The sequence below is a fragment of the Trichechus manatus genome, unplaced genomic scaffold, assembly GCF_000243295.1.
Source record: "Trichechus manatus latirostris isolate Lorelei unplaced genomic scaffold, TriManLat1.0 scaffold00428, whole genome shotgun sequence".
NCBI classification, from domain to species: Eukaryota; Metazoa; Chordata; class Mammalia; order Sirenia; family Trichechidae; genus Trichechus; species Trichechus manatus.
In genome coordinates, this window is record NW_004444364.1 from 173,586 (window position 1) to 190,590 (window position 17,005).

General features: G+C 46.7%; 1 pseudogene; it reads left to right on the plus strand.

Annotated features, from left to right (window-relative positions):
• Positions 1-14,081: 14,081 nt before the first annotated feature.
• Positions 14,082-15,680, plus strand: LOC111819371 (KH domain-containing, RNA-binding, signal transduction-associated protein 3 pseudogene; annotated as a pseudogene).
• The last annotated feature ends 1,325 nt before the right edge of the window (positions 15,681-17,005 follow it).

A 17,005-nucleotide genomic window follows, 5' to 3' on the forward strand; every position in this document is an offset into this window, starting at 1 on the left:
CCCTCTCTCGTACTGATGGCTGCTGTGATGGATTGAATTATGTCCCCCCAAAATATGCATCGAAGTCCTAACATCTGCACTTATAAATATGATCTTGTTTGGACACAGAGGTTTCCTTTTGTGATGTTAATGAGGTCATAACAGTCAGCTTCATACTAAACCTAATCACTTCTATGTGGTATCTTTTAAAAAGAGCAGAAGAGACACAGAGACACACACAGGGGGAAGGCAGAAGCCACGGAACACAGGGATTGTGCACATCAGTGGTTCTTAATAGGGGATGAATTTTCCTCCCCTCCTCAGGACATTAAACAATGTCTGGAGAATTTTTGTTTGTCATGTGGAGGGTGGGGAAGATTCTACTGGCCTCTAGTCAGCAGGGGCAATGCACAAAAAAGCCCTCCACAACAAAGAATTATCCGACGTAAAATATCAATAGTACTGAGGTTAAGAAACCCTGGCATAAATCAATGTCCACACTAGATAGACTAGAAAACATAAATTCTTGACTAATTTGATTTGGGGTCAAAGGAAAACTTGGGCATCATAGGGAACCCTCATATTTCTTGGTTTTAGTATATGGAAGGATAGAGTTTCTACCAACTAAGATAGGACAACTGTAGGTGCAGCAAGTTTTAAGGGGAACATCTGGTCCAGGGCTTGCTTGAAAGCATTTTCCATCATGGCTGTCTCCATACCTGCATCTGTCTGAGTGCTTTTTTGAGGTTGGACATACTAGGATCTCAGTGGTCTTACCCTGGGCGCCATCCCACCTGCCTCCTGCTGGCAAGCTAGTCCACTGCCCTGGCTCTCGTGACTATCTCTCCACACGCTGCTGCCATGCAAAGACGTATCTCTAAGTCAGTTCTGAAGTGCTTCCGGGAAGGGACAACTCACTTCTTGATGTATGGAAGAAGTGGAAGCGCAGTTCCCTAGTAGTCTAGTGAAGGGGAAAAAGGTTTTGTGAGCCCAAACATGGCTGCCTTCATGCTTTCCATTAATTCACAGCTGTTTCCATTATTCCACTGCTGTTTTCCATTCACTATTATGTGACCTTGCTGAGGCTTCCTTATGTAACATCGCTGGCATGTAGACACTATTGTACCTAACCACTATAAAACCTTTGCCCCTTACTGCTTGTATGGAGATGTGTTTGGTCCTGCTGTCAACTGAGACCGTCTCATATGTAAGTCTCCCTAATCGACTATTTCACCACCACACTGGAGTTGCCTGCCTGTTTCTTCAGTCTCTCATCACCCTACAAGTTTGGAGGCAAATTTCAAGGTTCTGGTCCTTGCCTGGACAACTGGCAAGCCAGCCATGAGACCAAGGAAATGACAAGTGGGAATGAGGCATCAGTGGGAATAATCCTGGGTTGGCCAGCGACCTTCATGTGGGGAGGTCTGGCTCGTATGCTTGTTGCATGCGGACTGCCACATGAGTACAAGGATGGCCTGCAAATGACAAGTGGCATAGCACAGTTGTGGAAGACAAGTGACTTCATAAGTGTGGAAAAGAAGCTAGGAAAGTAGTAACAGCCGTGGAATGGACACTGCTCTGGGCATTTTGACTGGTCACCGACACCCAGCTGGCTGCTGAAGCGCAAGTAAGAGCTCTGCAGGAAGAGCTGCAGTTAGAAGTGCGGCAGTCATGTGTGGCAATGACTGACATACTAAGTAGTCGCATCTGAGAGCATGATGAGCTATTAAAGACGCTTGCCTGAAGGTTTGTAAAGATGGGGGAAGGAAAATGCCAAAGGCAAAGATTAGGGCAGTGTTGATGAGAGGTGACTGGGATTTGAAAATACAGAATCCGTGGGAGAGCAGATCGAGAGTAGTGAATCAGATGTGGAAGTGATAGCGGAGGAGGAGTCAAGCTGTGCAGAGTGGCCTCTTTAGGCACAGCTGCTTATTACTAATAAGATGAAAGCTACCCGGGAACCCAATGACCCCAGACAAGAAATCCCTCAAGCCAGTTCCATGACAATGTGGGAATATACCCCCACTGAGATGACTGAATTGTGTGGGAAATTCCAGCAGGAAGAGAAGGAAGCTACTGCAGCTTTGTTACTACATCTGTGGGCTATCAGGGGAGACAGTGTCTCTTTAAATGAAGCCAAGGTGGAGATAATGAGAAGTATAACCATCCACCCATCCCCATTAACATACAGCTTGGAACACAGACGGCGTACACGCCCTCACAGGTTGCATCATCTTGTGTCATGGAAAGGCATGGCCAAATGAGGGGGAACTTCCCAGCACAGTTGGTAAATGGTCTTCTATAGAGGAGTTACAGCGATTAATTTGGGAGTTAGGTATGTGCCACGCCATTTATGCTGATCACTTCTGGGGGGCAGACAATGAACTTTTTACTACAGGAATGAAAGCAAAAATCCTGCAGATAGCTCAGCCTTCCTGGTACAGCATGCTGGTGGCCATTGGTACTCCTTTAGTGGGCCAGATGGCGTACCAGGTGGGACCAGCTGTGGCTAATTTGGGTGAAACTGAGAAAGCTATAGAGAAGCGGGCGTGAGCCATGGGAAGAGAGAAATGAAAGACTGAGAAACTTGTGATACGACCATCCAAGGCCCCCTTGAAAGTGACCTAAACGCAGATGTGGGTAGACTTAGTGGCTGCCAGAACAGCAGAGGACAAGATAGATAAGCAACCGAATGCACTTTTGGTTAGCCTTAGGAAGATTTTGAAGCCAGAGCAACAATATCACCCTCTGAGTCCTACTGCCCCTTGCAGGGAAGTGCCCCTTGCCACCGGACCCCTCCCATCCCTTGGGACTAGGGGTGGGGCCCAGGTCTCTCACAGGTCAGGGCCCTACAGGTGGATTGGAGGACCCATGTAGAGGTCACCATACATTGGGGAAGAACAAACAAGCAGCAGGTGCTAACTCTGGTTGATACCGGGGCAGAGTGCACCCTTATCTCTGGAAACTCTGAGCGGTTTCAAGGACCCCTTTGGCAATCGAGTGTATGGCAGAAAGTCAATCCATGTATGCCAGATACTTCTGACCTTGCAAGTAGGACATACTCCTCCTAAACGGTATCAAGTTTATTTCCTCATGGGACTGACTTTGACCACGTCTGTGGGAGAATTCTGACTGTGAGCGAGGCGCAGTCCTGAGGGGGATGTGGCATGGTAATAACCAGTGACCCTGCCCTCACCCCGAAGAGTGGTAAACATCAAGCAATATAAGTTGCCCGGAGGACGTCCAAGGAAATTAGTGAAACAATTTTGGAATTGAAAAGGGTTGGTATCCTCCAGGAAGTCCACAGTGCTTTTAATAGCCCTTTGTGGCCTGCGAAGAAACCAGATGGGTCCTCCAGTATGACTGTGGACTATAGAGAACTTAACAAAGTGATCCCTTCTATACATGCTGCAGTCCCGAACGTGACTTCCTTGTTGGAAACACTTAGTAGAGACCTGGGCATGTATCATGCTGTGTTAGATCTGGCCAATGCATTCTTTAACATCCCTGTAGCCCTGTCCACCCAAGACCAGCTTGCTTTCACCTGGGAGGGGCAATAATGGGCATTCCAAGTTCTACTCCAAAGATATCTACATAGTTCCACTATTTGCTAGAGATCTAGTCTTTTCCCCTTCCCTGCTACTCTCCACTGGTTTCATTACACTGATGACATCATGTCAATTGCTGATGATGTTTCTCTGTTACAGGAGTGTCTAAACCAAAACCAAACCCGTTGCTGTTGAGTCGATTCCGACTCATAGTGACCCTGTAGGACAGAGGAGAACTTCCCCATAGGGTTTCCAAGGAGCGACTGGTGGATTCAAACTGCCAAGCTTTTGGTTAGCAGCTGAGCTCTTAACCACTGTGCCACTAGGGCTCCACAGGAGTGTCTAGACACCCTAATCATCACCTACAGGGGAGAGGATGGGCCCTGAATGTCCACATGGTGCAGGGGTCAGGTATGTTGGTAAAATTCCTAGGGGTCATCTGGTTGGCTAAGACTTGTGTATTGCCTGAAGCCATAGTCGGTAAAATACAAGCCTACCCCACCTCTAGGATGCCAAAGGAAGTGCAGGCCTTCATGGGTCTTTTAGGATATTGGGAGTATTTATTCCCCACTTCGCCCAGTGTTTGAGACCACTCTATCGACTGGCAAAAAAAGGTGCCTCTTGGGATTGGGATAATAAACAACAGCAAGCTTTTGAGAAAGCAAAAGTGTTGGTTGCACAAGTGAAAGTGCTGGGCACAATATGGGAAGGGTTATCTTTCTGGTTAGAAGTGAGCCGGACCGAGGATGGCTTTGGTTGGCCTTGTGACAAGACCAGGAGTGAACTAAAGTACCTCTATGTTTTTGGTTCCATCTGTGGAGGGGGGCCGAAAATCGATACAGTCCCATGGAGAAACAACTGTTATCAGCCTATGACACTCTGTCAGGTAGAGCCGTTAACAAGGGAGGAGCTATAACCCTTCACACAGCCTTGCCCATAAATGGGTGGGTTAACAGGCTGTTTCCCAAGTTGTCATCAGCTGTCGCCCAGACAGCTACGATGACCAAATTATATGCATACCTGCAACAGTGCAGTGTGCTTTCTGCCAATTCGTTGTACCAAGAGTTACAGGCTATACTTGGTTCAGTGACTTATCAAGATGACCCCCCCCCAGCACGGGCTAGTGCTCCACAAGAGCTCCCTCACCTCTCCTCCAAGACAGGGAAAGGCCCACTGCCAGCAAATGCCCGATACTCAGACGGCTGTAGCGGAAGTATGCCACCACTGTGGCTGGTGGTGGCTGTGCAGGCCTCCACTGATACGTTTGGTTTGAAATTGGTTCAGGGCAAAGCAGTCAGTGGGCTGAATTAAGGGTCACGTGGATGGTCATCACCCACAAACCCTGGCCCTTCACTTTGTGTTAGGACAGTTGGGCCTGTATGCTAACCATGTGGGTAGGCCAATGGCCTAAGGAGCGATGGACAATAATGGGTAAAGTCCTGTGGAGGAAAGCCTTGTGGCAGGACACCTGGGATTGCCTGCAGACCCTGGATGCTCACCTGTTTTTCATATAGCAGCCCATTCACCCACTTCCCTGCCATGAAACCGAGAAGCAGATGCTATAGCACAAGGTAGAATGGTGCATCCCGAAGGGTAAGCTGCCCACTGCTTCACCAGAAAAGCAGACACGGTAGTGCCCATGTTGGTTGGAAAATAGCCAAAGAGGTAGGCATAGCAGTAAAGTATAGTGATCTGGTGGGTGCTGTACAAAATTGTCCCGTGTGCTCACACTAATGCCCAAGGTGTCTGCCACATGATCCTGGGAGATACATAAAGGAACAGAGCCAGGACAGACTAGCAGGTACATTATACAGGGCCCTACACCCCAGTAAAGGAACGAAGTGCACTGTTGTTTGTGTGGACATTGTCACCAGCTTGACACAGGTGATCCCGCGTAAACAAGCAAACCAGGCTGCTATAATAAAGGGATTACAAAAATTGAGAGTTATGTATGGAATACGCCGAAGGGTTGATACTGACTAGGGGACACACTTTATAGGTCACCACGTGTGTGACTAGGCAGTTGAGAACGAGGTAGAATGCCATTACCACCTGCCCTACACCCCCCAGGCCATAGACCTGGTGGAAAGAACCGTGTCCTGAAGCAACAAATACGAACACTTACATGCAAGGCTTTCCTGGCGGGGTGGACTGACGTGCTGCCTGAGGCTTTGAGGTTTAGAAATTCGGCTCCCACTAGGGCTTTAGCCCAGAATACCAGACTAGGAGCCCCAAGTGACCCTCCAGGAACGATCTAACTGATTTCACAGCCTTGGAAGCGTATCCACCAAGGTTGTTATCAGAACAAAACAGCATGGTCCTCTAGACACCCCAGGACCTGGCGCCAGGAAGTGGAGCCATCTAATGACACATGTTGAGGGTCACCCCATCAGTGTAGATTGGTTACTTCATCCCTCTGGAGGAGGAGGAACTGATCGGCCTAATGTGGAAGCCCACCATCCTACTGCACGGAGGGCTTCGGCAATCACACTTCACATGGAAAGGAACAACGGCTATACCACCAGGGACGGAAGTGGGTATCCCTTTCCGGGATACACCAAAACAGGTGGCTTTACTCACAACCCCTCAGGTGACCTCCTCGGGGCATCATGTATGGTACAGTCAGCCAGGAAAAATGCCTAACGCAGCTGCTGTTCTCACCACTTGAGGGGAAGCTACTAGTGTGATTCTAATAGAAGGGAAAGATTTGCCTTACTTGGTACCTACTAAACACCTGTCCTTCCGACTATAGGTGTGGCCTACTCTGCTTTCTTCCCCTCGGGGCTGCCATCCTCTTCCTAGAATGGGCTCACAGCTTCACACTAGTCCACAACAAAAGCAGCTGCTGAGTTTGTGGAAAACTCCCTTCTGCAGTGCCAAAGGCATGCCTTAGAGCGTGGAGCCCCTGACTGGAACCAACTGGGCAGCTGTGAGAGACATGGGGGGTGGGGGACACATGAAAGCCTGTTTAACTAATTGGAGCATAACAGGGGTTATGGATTGAATTGTGTTCCCCCAAAAGGTGTGTCAACTTTGTTAGGCCATGATTCCCAGTATTGTGTGATTTTTTACCAGTTTGTTATCTGATGTGATTTTGCTATGTGTTGTAAATCCTACCTCCATGATATTAATGAGGCAGGATTAGAGGAAGTTATGTTAATGAGACAGGCCTCAATCTACAAGACGTGGTTGTATCTTGAGTCAATCTCTTTTGAGATATGAAAGAGAGAAGCGAGCAGAGAGACAGGAGTACCTCCCACCACCAAGAAAGCAGAGGCAGGAGCAGAGTTTCTCCTTTGGATTTGGTGTCCCTGCTCTGAGAAGATCCTAGACCAGGGAAAGATTGATGACAAGGACCTTTCCCCAGAGCTGACAGAGAGAGGAAGCTTTCCCCTGGAGCAGGTGCCCTGACTTTGGACTTCTAGCTTCCTAGACCGTGAGAGAATAAATTTCTGTTTCTTAAAGCCATCCACTTTTTGTATTTCTGTTGTAGCAGCACTAAATGACTAAGACAACAGGAGAGGGGGGCACAACATCACCTTTTCCTGGACTCAGACTATCTCAGACACCCACAAGTTGGTAAGACCACAAGGCCTCTTGGTTGCAGCCATGAGAGGGTGTTTACCACCTCTGGGATGGTTTAGGTTGATTGGTACCTGAACAAGGTGTGTTAGGGAAACCTGTTTCTGTCTATTTTGAACCAAGGAAAACCTCTGGGTTCCCCTGCATCTTCCCAAGTCCTCCCCCATCTCCCTCCAAGTGCTCTACCCTCATAGTGGGCTGGACTCCTACATCCCACTGCCAGTGTGTGATAATACCTAATACCACTGACTGGTTGCAATATAAACACCCCAGCTGGAAGGCAGACATGTGTCTTGGTCCTAACGGCACCTGGTGGCTGTGCGGCCACTACCTGTGGCTCTGACTACCATATGATTGCATAGGACACTGCACGTTGGGGTTACCCTATGCGGTGGAGACCATCAAGAAAACTATACCAAAGTCTCTGAATTACCCCGTGGTGAAAGCCAGGTGGACCAAGCGTAGTCTTTTTTATTGGTATGAGTACCTTTTAACTGTTTTTGTCCCCCTGTGGACTCCTTAGAAGTAATGGGACAAATTGAAGCCTTAACTAATTTTACCAAACATATCCTGCATGACAGCGGAGAAAGCTTCTGGCTATAAACTGCCAAAACCACCCAATGAGAAAGGTACTCCTTCAGAACCGAATGGCTCTGGACATTCTAACAGCCAATCAAGGCTGGACTGTGCCACAGGAAAGATTGAATGTTGCACCTATATACCAGACCACCACCAAAACAAAACTGATGTGTTAGGCCAAATGAAAAAGCCAATAGAAGCCTTGGGCACATCTGATGGCTGGTCTGCTTTGGCTCTCTGGTTTTCCTCTTTCCTCTCTAGTTGGTATGATGTTCTGACGGGTGTTTGTCTTTTCCTGGATATAGGGATTGTCTGCTGTGATCATCTATACTGCTGGTGGGGTCGGTGCCTCCAACTACAGCAACACTGTCGCTACAATGACACCTCCTATTGGGGCCCTCAGGGACTTTGTGGAAGAGGGAGAACATGCTAGATTGTAAGAGCCAGTCTTGAGGTGTGGACTGAAGGGGAAAGAGGCTTTGCAAGGTCAAACGTGGCTGCTCTTATGCTTTCTGTTAGTTCACTGTTGTTTTCCAAGCCGTGTTATGTGACCTTGCTGAGGAGTCCTTATGTAACATCCCTGGCATGTAGACACTATTGTCCGTAACGACTATAAAACGTCCACCGTGCCCCTACCCCCCACTGCTGGGTGCAGAGATCTGCTTTGGTCCTCCTGCTGCCAAGGACCTCCTCATATGTAAGTCTCCCTAATAAACTCCTTCACTGCCACAGTGGAGTTACCCGCCTCATTCTTCCATCTCAGCACTCTCCAATTTCGGAGGCAAATTTCAATTTACTGATCCATGCCTGGACATCTAGGGGCTAGGATGCAGTACGCCCTAACACGTGTTTGATTCCTTGTCAGGGAATCCTTTTTGCACTTTCTCCACCTCCACATGCAGGAAGTCTCTTTTTATCCCCAGAGGTCTGGTGTGCTCCAAGGACCAGAAGTATAAGAGCATCCACATTAAGTCCCAATTCTGCATTGTAAGTGGTGGTAAGGCGTCAGGAGAAGGTGGGTGCAAGTAATGATGGGCAGCTTCTTGGAACACACATGTTCACATTGACACAGGTAGAAGTGGCTTTAGACAGCTACTAATCCTCTTTCCCAGGTTTACACAGCCCTACGGAGATTCAAATCCCTGTTGGGCTACACCCAAGGCCATAGTCTTTGTCTCTGCTGCTCCAGGGGTGCTATCCAGCTGAACTCTGGATAGCTGAGAGGGCAAGCCAAGACATGATGTTTTTGCCTACCAGGGGAAGATTAACCAGTAAGCAAGGTATGCATGGGTTTACAGTAAGCATGGTACGCATGGACTTAATTGTGTTTACTTACTCTCTGTAATGTGCAATTTCACATGGGTTGAAATTGTGCACTACAGAGTAGTAAATAAACACAAATAAGCCCGTGTATACCTTGCTTATTGGATAATTCGTTGCTGGTGCCTACCCGAGATATGGGTACATCAGCTCAGCCTCCTCGCCTCTGTCTGCTGGTTAACTGCCTACTAGGCTTTTGGAAGAAGTGACTGGAGGCAATAAACATGAGGGTGGGAGGGAGGAGAGTGCTGGGTGAGGTCATAGACGGGTGTCCCAAATGTAGATGATACTGTGCAGGAAGGTGATGTTCACTGACCCAGCAAAGGCAGCATTTGAAGTATGCACAAATGGAAAACTATTATCAGTGCCATAAGCAAAAGAAACACCGGAGTATCGCAACCATGGTACTACAGTAAAGCCCCACAACTCTACCGCTGCTGTGATCCTTAATCCCCTTAGACTCTAGCAGGCATCTCACACGTTTTCTGTTTTCCATTCAATACTCCCAAGAGGGGTTCAGATCTGTCTTGTGTCCATTTTAACCCAAGGGGAGAGCGACGGCCAGGAAGGTTGAGTGGCCTGAGCTCGCCTGGGAAGTATGTAGATGAGATGGCACAGGGGCTGCTGGTAGGGATCCTCTGCTTCGAGGTGGTGTGGTTGGCTAGGCTGTAGGTTCCGGTTGGTGGTTGGGGCTTGAATCAATGCGCAGACAGCACATTGCAGGCGGTTGGATCAAGGGGTTGATGGTCGCCGTGTGTAAAGTGCAGAGATAGGCTGCTCTGTGCCAGCAGGAACTGTGGCCACTCTTACCTGGCAGAGGAGACACTCGGTTTTCCCAGTGGGAAGCTCATCCACTGCACCTCGGAATGCAGACCTTGACCCCAGTGATTCCGCCAAATGTGGAGAGCATGAGGGCATAGGTGGCGGTAGTTTGGAAGTGCATTCGCCCTTTCCCCACAGACCGTAGTTGGCGTCACTCAAAGCTTGACACCTAGATAGGTACCTGGGAAGATCTTCGAACTTGCTTGGGTGCCTCCTTGTCTACCGCCATTCCCACCTTAACGACCACCCATCTAGTGCTTGCCTCTGCTTCAGCTTGTCTGGTAGAGACCATCAGCACTTTGTTTCCTCTTTCTCTCCGCTTCCCTCCTCCTCCCCTTACTCTCCCACTTCCCGTCTCCTTTCTCAATACAGCGTCTCCCACGCCTGTCTTGGGGACCTGTCACTTCCACCCTCGGATGCAGGCCCCTGGGTCGGCTTGCCCGCCTGCGCTTCTCCCGCCCTGAGCCGAGCCCGACCCTCTGCCCCAGAAGCAGCAGCTTCCCCTGCCTGCCTCCTGCTCCCTCACGACGCTCTGCTCCCACCCGCAGCGAATAGGCGTCTCTGGCGGCGGACTAGGCCTTGGCGGCGCGGGGGTGAGGTGTGGGGCCCAGTAGGGCCTCGGGGCTGAGTCGTGGGTTTCGTTCTGATAGGGCCTGTGATGGGGAGCAGGGGAAGAGGGAAAGGGCCGCGCGCTCCCGGGTCGTGCCATCGCCCGAGCGAGCGTGGGAACACAAAGGTTTGTTCAGGTGCAGCTCTCTCGGCTTCCGCTTGTAGCTCCACCTGGGAAATGGGGTCTGCTCCCTGAGCTTACTGGCTCTCACTTCATGCGTAAAGTGTATGGATGAGCCCTCCTTCTTGCCCGAAATGTCCTGCCCAAACATTCCCTCTCCTCTGGCTTTACGCCCAGGCTCCCGTCTCAGACAACTCGTCTCTTTGCAGCCCCTCTCGGCTGGGTGGCTGACACCCACAGGAGAAAGGGCATAGGGCGTTCCTGGTGCAAAGCTTGAGAGACGCCGCCTTGCCACCGCTGGAGAAGGCATCTTCAGAATCTGCTAGGAAGGAGCCCCAAGGTCTAGGATTGCAGGGAGTTTCTGGGAAGGGGAGCGCCCTCTCGGCTTATCCTGTTGCTTCAGACATCTCACTGCTTCCTCCTCCTCATTCTATCCTGGTGGCGGGAACCCTCCTCCCTGCACCCCAGGTTACATGTATCCTTGGGTTGTTCTGAGCTTTAAATTAGGTAATGTATGTAAGAGGCGCCATCAGTGCTCAATAAAGTGATCTATGAGTTTTTATCAGTAATATCATCTGAATTATTATCTAACCCATTCTTTAACAACTGCATATTTGCAGTATCTTACTACATTAGTACATATTCACACAACGTAATTGTTGAAAAATAAACTGATTCTGTTATTTTATTATCAAAAACAATGCTGCAGAGAATATTCATATACACATGCCCTTGGCAATCCTGTAGGATAGAGACCATTTTTTTCCATCCTATTGCCAGCCTACCTTTAACAAAAACTTGCCAGCAATCAAAACCCCAGGGCAAGTTTCCCCGGCTTGTACCATCTCAGACTGGGGGACTCTGGAAAATTGGCACATTCTGGAATAGCTGAAACTGAGATACTTTGCTCTCTTCTTTATCTGGTCTTATCCTAATAAGGTGGCTGGCTACAACCATGTATATCACGCTTGCATGGGGAATGTTAGTGCCAAGGAAAAGGCGAAACAATGGCCCAAACCTGCCATCCCAGACTAAGGGTCTCAAACCCTAAGGTCTGAGCCAGCCAAGGACCGGAGGTAGACTTATCTCCCAGCTTTCAGAAGTGTCCCTCGGCCGAATGCAGAAACCAGGGAGAGGGGATCGTGTAGTCCAATGTCTACACTTGACCGACAATAAATCACAAATTTCAGACTAACTGGAAGTGGAGTCTGAAGAAAAGACAGCGTCAAAGAGAATTCTCAGCAGCTGCCATCAGTGAAGATGGGAAACCTGCCGGAGCAGCAGGTTTTAGGTGGAAGATCGGAGTTCAGTTTACTCGCCCAGTGCACCCCACATCGGGGCCCTGATTGAAAGTGCTTTCCATCCAGGCTGTCTCCACTTCTGCATCTGAGTCCTTTTTGATGTTGGAAGTAGCAAGGTCTTGATTCCAGGCACCCGTCTCATCCAGGGCGCCTCCTCTCTAGCCTCCTGCCGTCAATCTTGCCCACTGCCTGGCTCCCAAGGCCACCTCTCCACACGAGCAAAACCGCATCTCTAGGTCAGTTCTCAGGTGCAGCAGGCAGGACGAGCCAACTCACTCCAAGACTTGTGAGCTTGATGGGCTTCGAAGACGCCCACTGGTTGGGCAGAGCCTTCAGCACGCAGGCTCCTCTTTTGAAGGAAGCAGGGAGGTAATGGTCTGTGGGGAGGGAAAGAAGGGTGACCCCTGGAAGCTGGGCAAACAAAGCAATTCTAGGTTCTCAACGCAAAGGACATCGCCACCCAAAGGGTTGAACGAAATTATTACTAACTCACCTCCACTGGCTCTTAACCTAGTAATGATTCACAACCACCCAGAGACCGTCCCCATGAGTCATCCTATGGGTTTCCAATTCTGTTCTTTTATTCTTCCCTTGTTTACTCATTCCTCTTAAGTGGTTTAAGCCTGGCGATCTCAATTTTTTTCTAGAGAGATCTTTTGATTCTGATGGCTCTCACCACCTCTATTATTGTCTGGCTAAAGCTGGAAGTAATCATCAAAGGTAAGTGTAGGGATCTGCCAAGCTAAATAGCAAAAGTAAAAGCAGTTTGGGCTTCAAATATTAAAAACTGCAGACATCCACCAGACACCGTTGCAGCTTCGAAGAGATGGTCTCCTCAGGTGGCTCCTGCACTGCAGGTCAAGCACTAATGCATGCACATCACTCCCGGCCCCAGACCCCTGCAAAGTCTCTGTTTACATCAATTCCTTAAGGTCTTTTTCTCTGAAACTAACTCCAGGGGCATAATTCCCACTTTCCTCCATGTATCACCACTGCTTCTTGAGGCCAGAACCCTAAAATGACCTGACTTGTCTGTGCAGTGGCAAATCCGCCAGAGAAGGCACTGGACACACAGAAGAGTGAAGGACAAAAACGCTGCACTGGCCCAGAATCGAACCTGGATCTCCTGCCTGGGAGGAGAGAATTCTACCACTCAGCCACCAATGCCTCCTCTTTGTGTGTTATACTAGGTCTAATCAGAAAGAGTCTCTGGAATAACTTGGAAAAGTCAGTTGTAAAACAGGTTTACACAGTGTTCTCTTTGGAAGGCACAGCTAACGAAAAGAAGACACCCAGTGTCTTCGTTACCTAGAGCTGCTATAACAGAAATACCACAAGTGGATGGCTTTAACAAACAGAAGTTTATTCTCTCACAGTCCAGTAGGCTACAAGTCCAAATTCAGGGCGTCAGCGCCAAGGGAACGCTTTCTTTGTTGGCTCTGGAGGAAGGTTTGTGTCATCAATCTTTCCTTGGTCTGGGAGCTTCTCTGTGCAGGAACCTCAGGTCCAAAGGACGTGGTCTGCTCCCGGCACTGCTTTCTTGGTGGTATGAGGTTCCCATGTGTCTCTGCTAGCTTCTCTCTTTTATATCTCAAAAGAGACTGGCTTAAGACACTATCCAATCTTGTATACCTCATCAGTATAACTGCTGCTAATCCATCTTATTACATCATAGTGATTGAGTTTACAACACACAAGGAAATCACATCAGATTACAGAATGGTACACAATCATACAATACTGGGAATCATGACCTAGCCAAATTGATACACACATTTTTGGGGGGACATAATTCAATCCATGACACCCAATAAAGGCTTGCATAGGAGGCTTATGTCAGGTAACACTATAAAGTTCTATCACTCAAAATGTATGATTTGAAAGAGCCTAATTCTGAAATAGGCTCTTTCCAACTGGATAACAGATCTTGATAGAAAAACTGCAGAAAATCTCCAGTCCCAGGTCTCTGCTCCAACATTTGGCATGAACCTACGAAATTTCGTTTACTCACTGACTGAAGCAGACTCTTTGCCCTCGGGTTCCTTGGTGCCTCCCAAGCCCTTTTATCCCAACCTTGACGATACACCAGTTCTTCTCCAAACAGGCATTCAGGACACAGAGGACATGAGAACCTATGTTCTCACTGAAGTTTTTGACCTGCCAGCATAAGGGCATACCTGGATGGGAAGTGCTTTGGAATAAAAATTTCCTCACCCCTATAATGATGAATTCAGGTGGACACAGCTCCAGGAATTACATATTTGAATGGTGATTCAGAAAATGCAGATGCCCCAGTGGTTTGAGAGAAAACCCCCTTACATACAAGAGGTGTACCAACCCCAACAACCAGCGGCAAGGAGGAATCATAGCCCACCATTAGAGTTGGTGCATGCACAAGGAATAACTGCCAGGGGAGTCCTTCCCACCTGAGGGCCAGTTTCTTGGGAAAGATGACTTCTCACTCCCAGAGCAAGAGGGCACACATCTCCACCGCCACCTCCTGTACAAGAGACCTATGCAGAATACGACTATGAATATGGTGCTGCTTATGATGAACAGTTATGATTCCTATGATAACAGCTATAGTACTGAAGCCCAAAGGGGTGCTGATTACTACGCTTACAGACATGGACTCAGTGAGATTTAAGATTCCTACGGGAAAGAAGAGTGAACTCAAGATATAAGGCACCTTCAGTGAGAACAACTAAGGTATTCTACAGAGACTGGTCATATGGCAGATACTGATTTTACTGTCGGATGTTGTGAAATAGCTCATCTCCATCAGTCCTGTATATTGTTCAAAGTAATTTTTTTCTATAAATAAGCCCTCCATAGTAAATCAAAAGCTTAAAATTTGAACGGATGCAACATAAACTTCATTGAAATATCAAAAGCAGACAAAAATTATATAAAATTGTGTTATTTCCAGTCTGTATATAAAAAATAGGTCAATGGAAAAAACCTTTATTAACTACTGTTAAACCAAAAATTACCTTTACTGAATGTTAATCCATTCTTTAACTTAAGCCTCATCTTTCATTTTAAAAGTTTCCATAGAATTTAGTAACTTTATCTAGTTTTTTTTCTCTTGCCAACATGTGTAGAAAGGGAAACCAACTACAAGTGGAAGTACTGTGGTAATCTTTTGTAACACAAGTGCTGAAATGTTTTATAGTGTTAGATGAAATCTATTCTTGCTTTATACTATAACTTTTGAAATAAAAAACACATTGTTCTTTCATTTCTAATGTACTATTGATTCATGCTTTGGGATTCCTGCCCACCCAGACAGGTCAATACTGGCCTCTTTTCTGCCACTCTTTCCAGCATCAATGTATTAAAAAAGTGAAAATTGAGACTGTAAGAGAAAAAGAAAAGGGGTTGACTATACAGTTGACTGTGCAGTCTCAGAAGACAGAAAGGAAGGAAAACTGAGACTTGAAATTTACTCAAGTCTGTACATTGAAGATGTATACGGGTGTGAAAGATGGAGACAGGTTAGTGTTCAGCTGTGATTTTTTTAAGTTTTGGCATGGTGTTATGCTATGCCACTTTATGTGTGGCTATTTCTAATGGTACAATTTTCTCCAAAAATTTTCAATCAAAATAATGTAATATTCTCCATTTTTGTAAGTCATGGCCACTGTTATCATTAAGGTTGTGTGTCAACTTGGCTGGGCCATGATACTCTGTGGCTTGTCACTTATGATGCAGTTTGTTAGTCATATAATGATGTAATTACCTCCACAATGAGATCTGATACAATCATCTCCATGATGAGATCTGCCATGAGTAGCAAATCACTTGAAAGAGAGTTTCCTTAGGGGGTGGCCTGCATCCAATATATGCGGACTTTCTGGCAAAGCTCGTTGGCTTCTGCTCTGTTCTGGATCCTGCATTCGACTCCTCAGCATCTGACTTATGGTTCTTGGGACTTGGGCCAGCAGCCTGCAGTCTTACCTGCCGATCTTGGATTCGTCAGCCCTCACAGTCCATGAGCCAGCAGCCTGCCATCTAACCTGTGGATCCTGGGTTCATCAGCCCCTGCAGCTACATGAATCATGAGAAGACACCAGCCTGATGCCTTACCCACAGACTTGGACTTGCCAGCCTCTACAATCGCATGAGCCATTTCCTTGAGATAAATCTCTCTATATATATATACATATATGCTTCACTGGTTTTGCTTCTCTATAGAACCCAGCCTAAGACATCCACTAAGTGATTTAAATCAGCACTATGTGTGGCAAACTACCCTGTGCATATTAATAGACCTGGAATTTCTTAAACTTAACAGGTAAATATGTAAATTGATTTTTTCAAATGCATATTCAGATGCCATGTCAACATTTACTCATTTTTTTTTAATTCCAAGCTCTGAGTTCAAGTCTATAGATTTATCTATTTTTATAACAGTGCCGTACTTCTTAACAACCATAGACTTTTATTAGATACAGTCTTCTTTTGTATCAGAGTCTTTTATAAGGAAAAAGCTGTATTTTAAAGATGAATTGAGAGATTTCATTTCTTTCAATTTTGACTCTTCCCTTTGAAATGCATGTATTGTTACCCTGATTATATAAAGTTTGGTAGATTATTCCACGTCCTACAATTTTACACACACATGCATATATGTATCTATATACAGAGATTAAGATATTAATATAGACAAGTATATTAAATTTTAATAAATGTTAAAAGGACAAATGATACTTCCACAATGAGTATTTTGGACCAAGTTTTTCAGTGAAGACGTCTAAAAAGTATGGATGAAATAAGACAGATCTCCCTAATAGTATTAAATAGCAAGACACTGAGGAATTGTTGGACACAATTCAGAAAAATATGGAATTAGAGAGAGGAACCAAACATTTGAGATGAATTTTGCTAATCAAGCCTGATTCAGTTAGAAAAGTATGTACCAAGGAACATATACTTTCCAGAAGCCCACACTTCCCAAAAGTGGAAGCCATACAAATATGATACAAAACTGCAAAGCCTAACTCTAAGTCATCCAAATGGAAATCGAGCTTTGAATTTGTTTTAAGGTTTCTGAGATTGGACAACTGGCATGGAAAAGAGAAAATCCTTTTTGGAAGAAGATAAAATACATCTTCAATTAAGTTTTTAAATAAAACATCTAA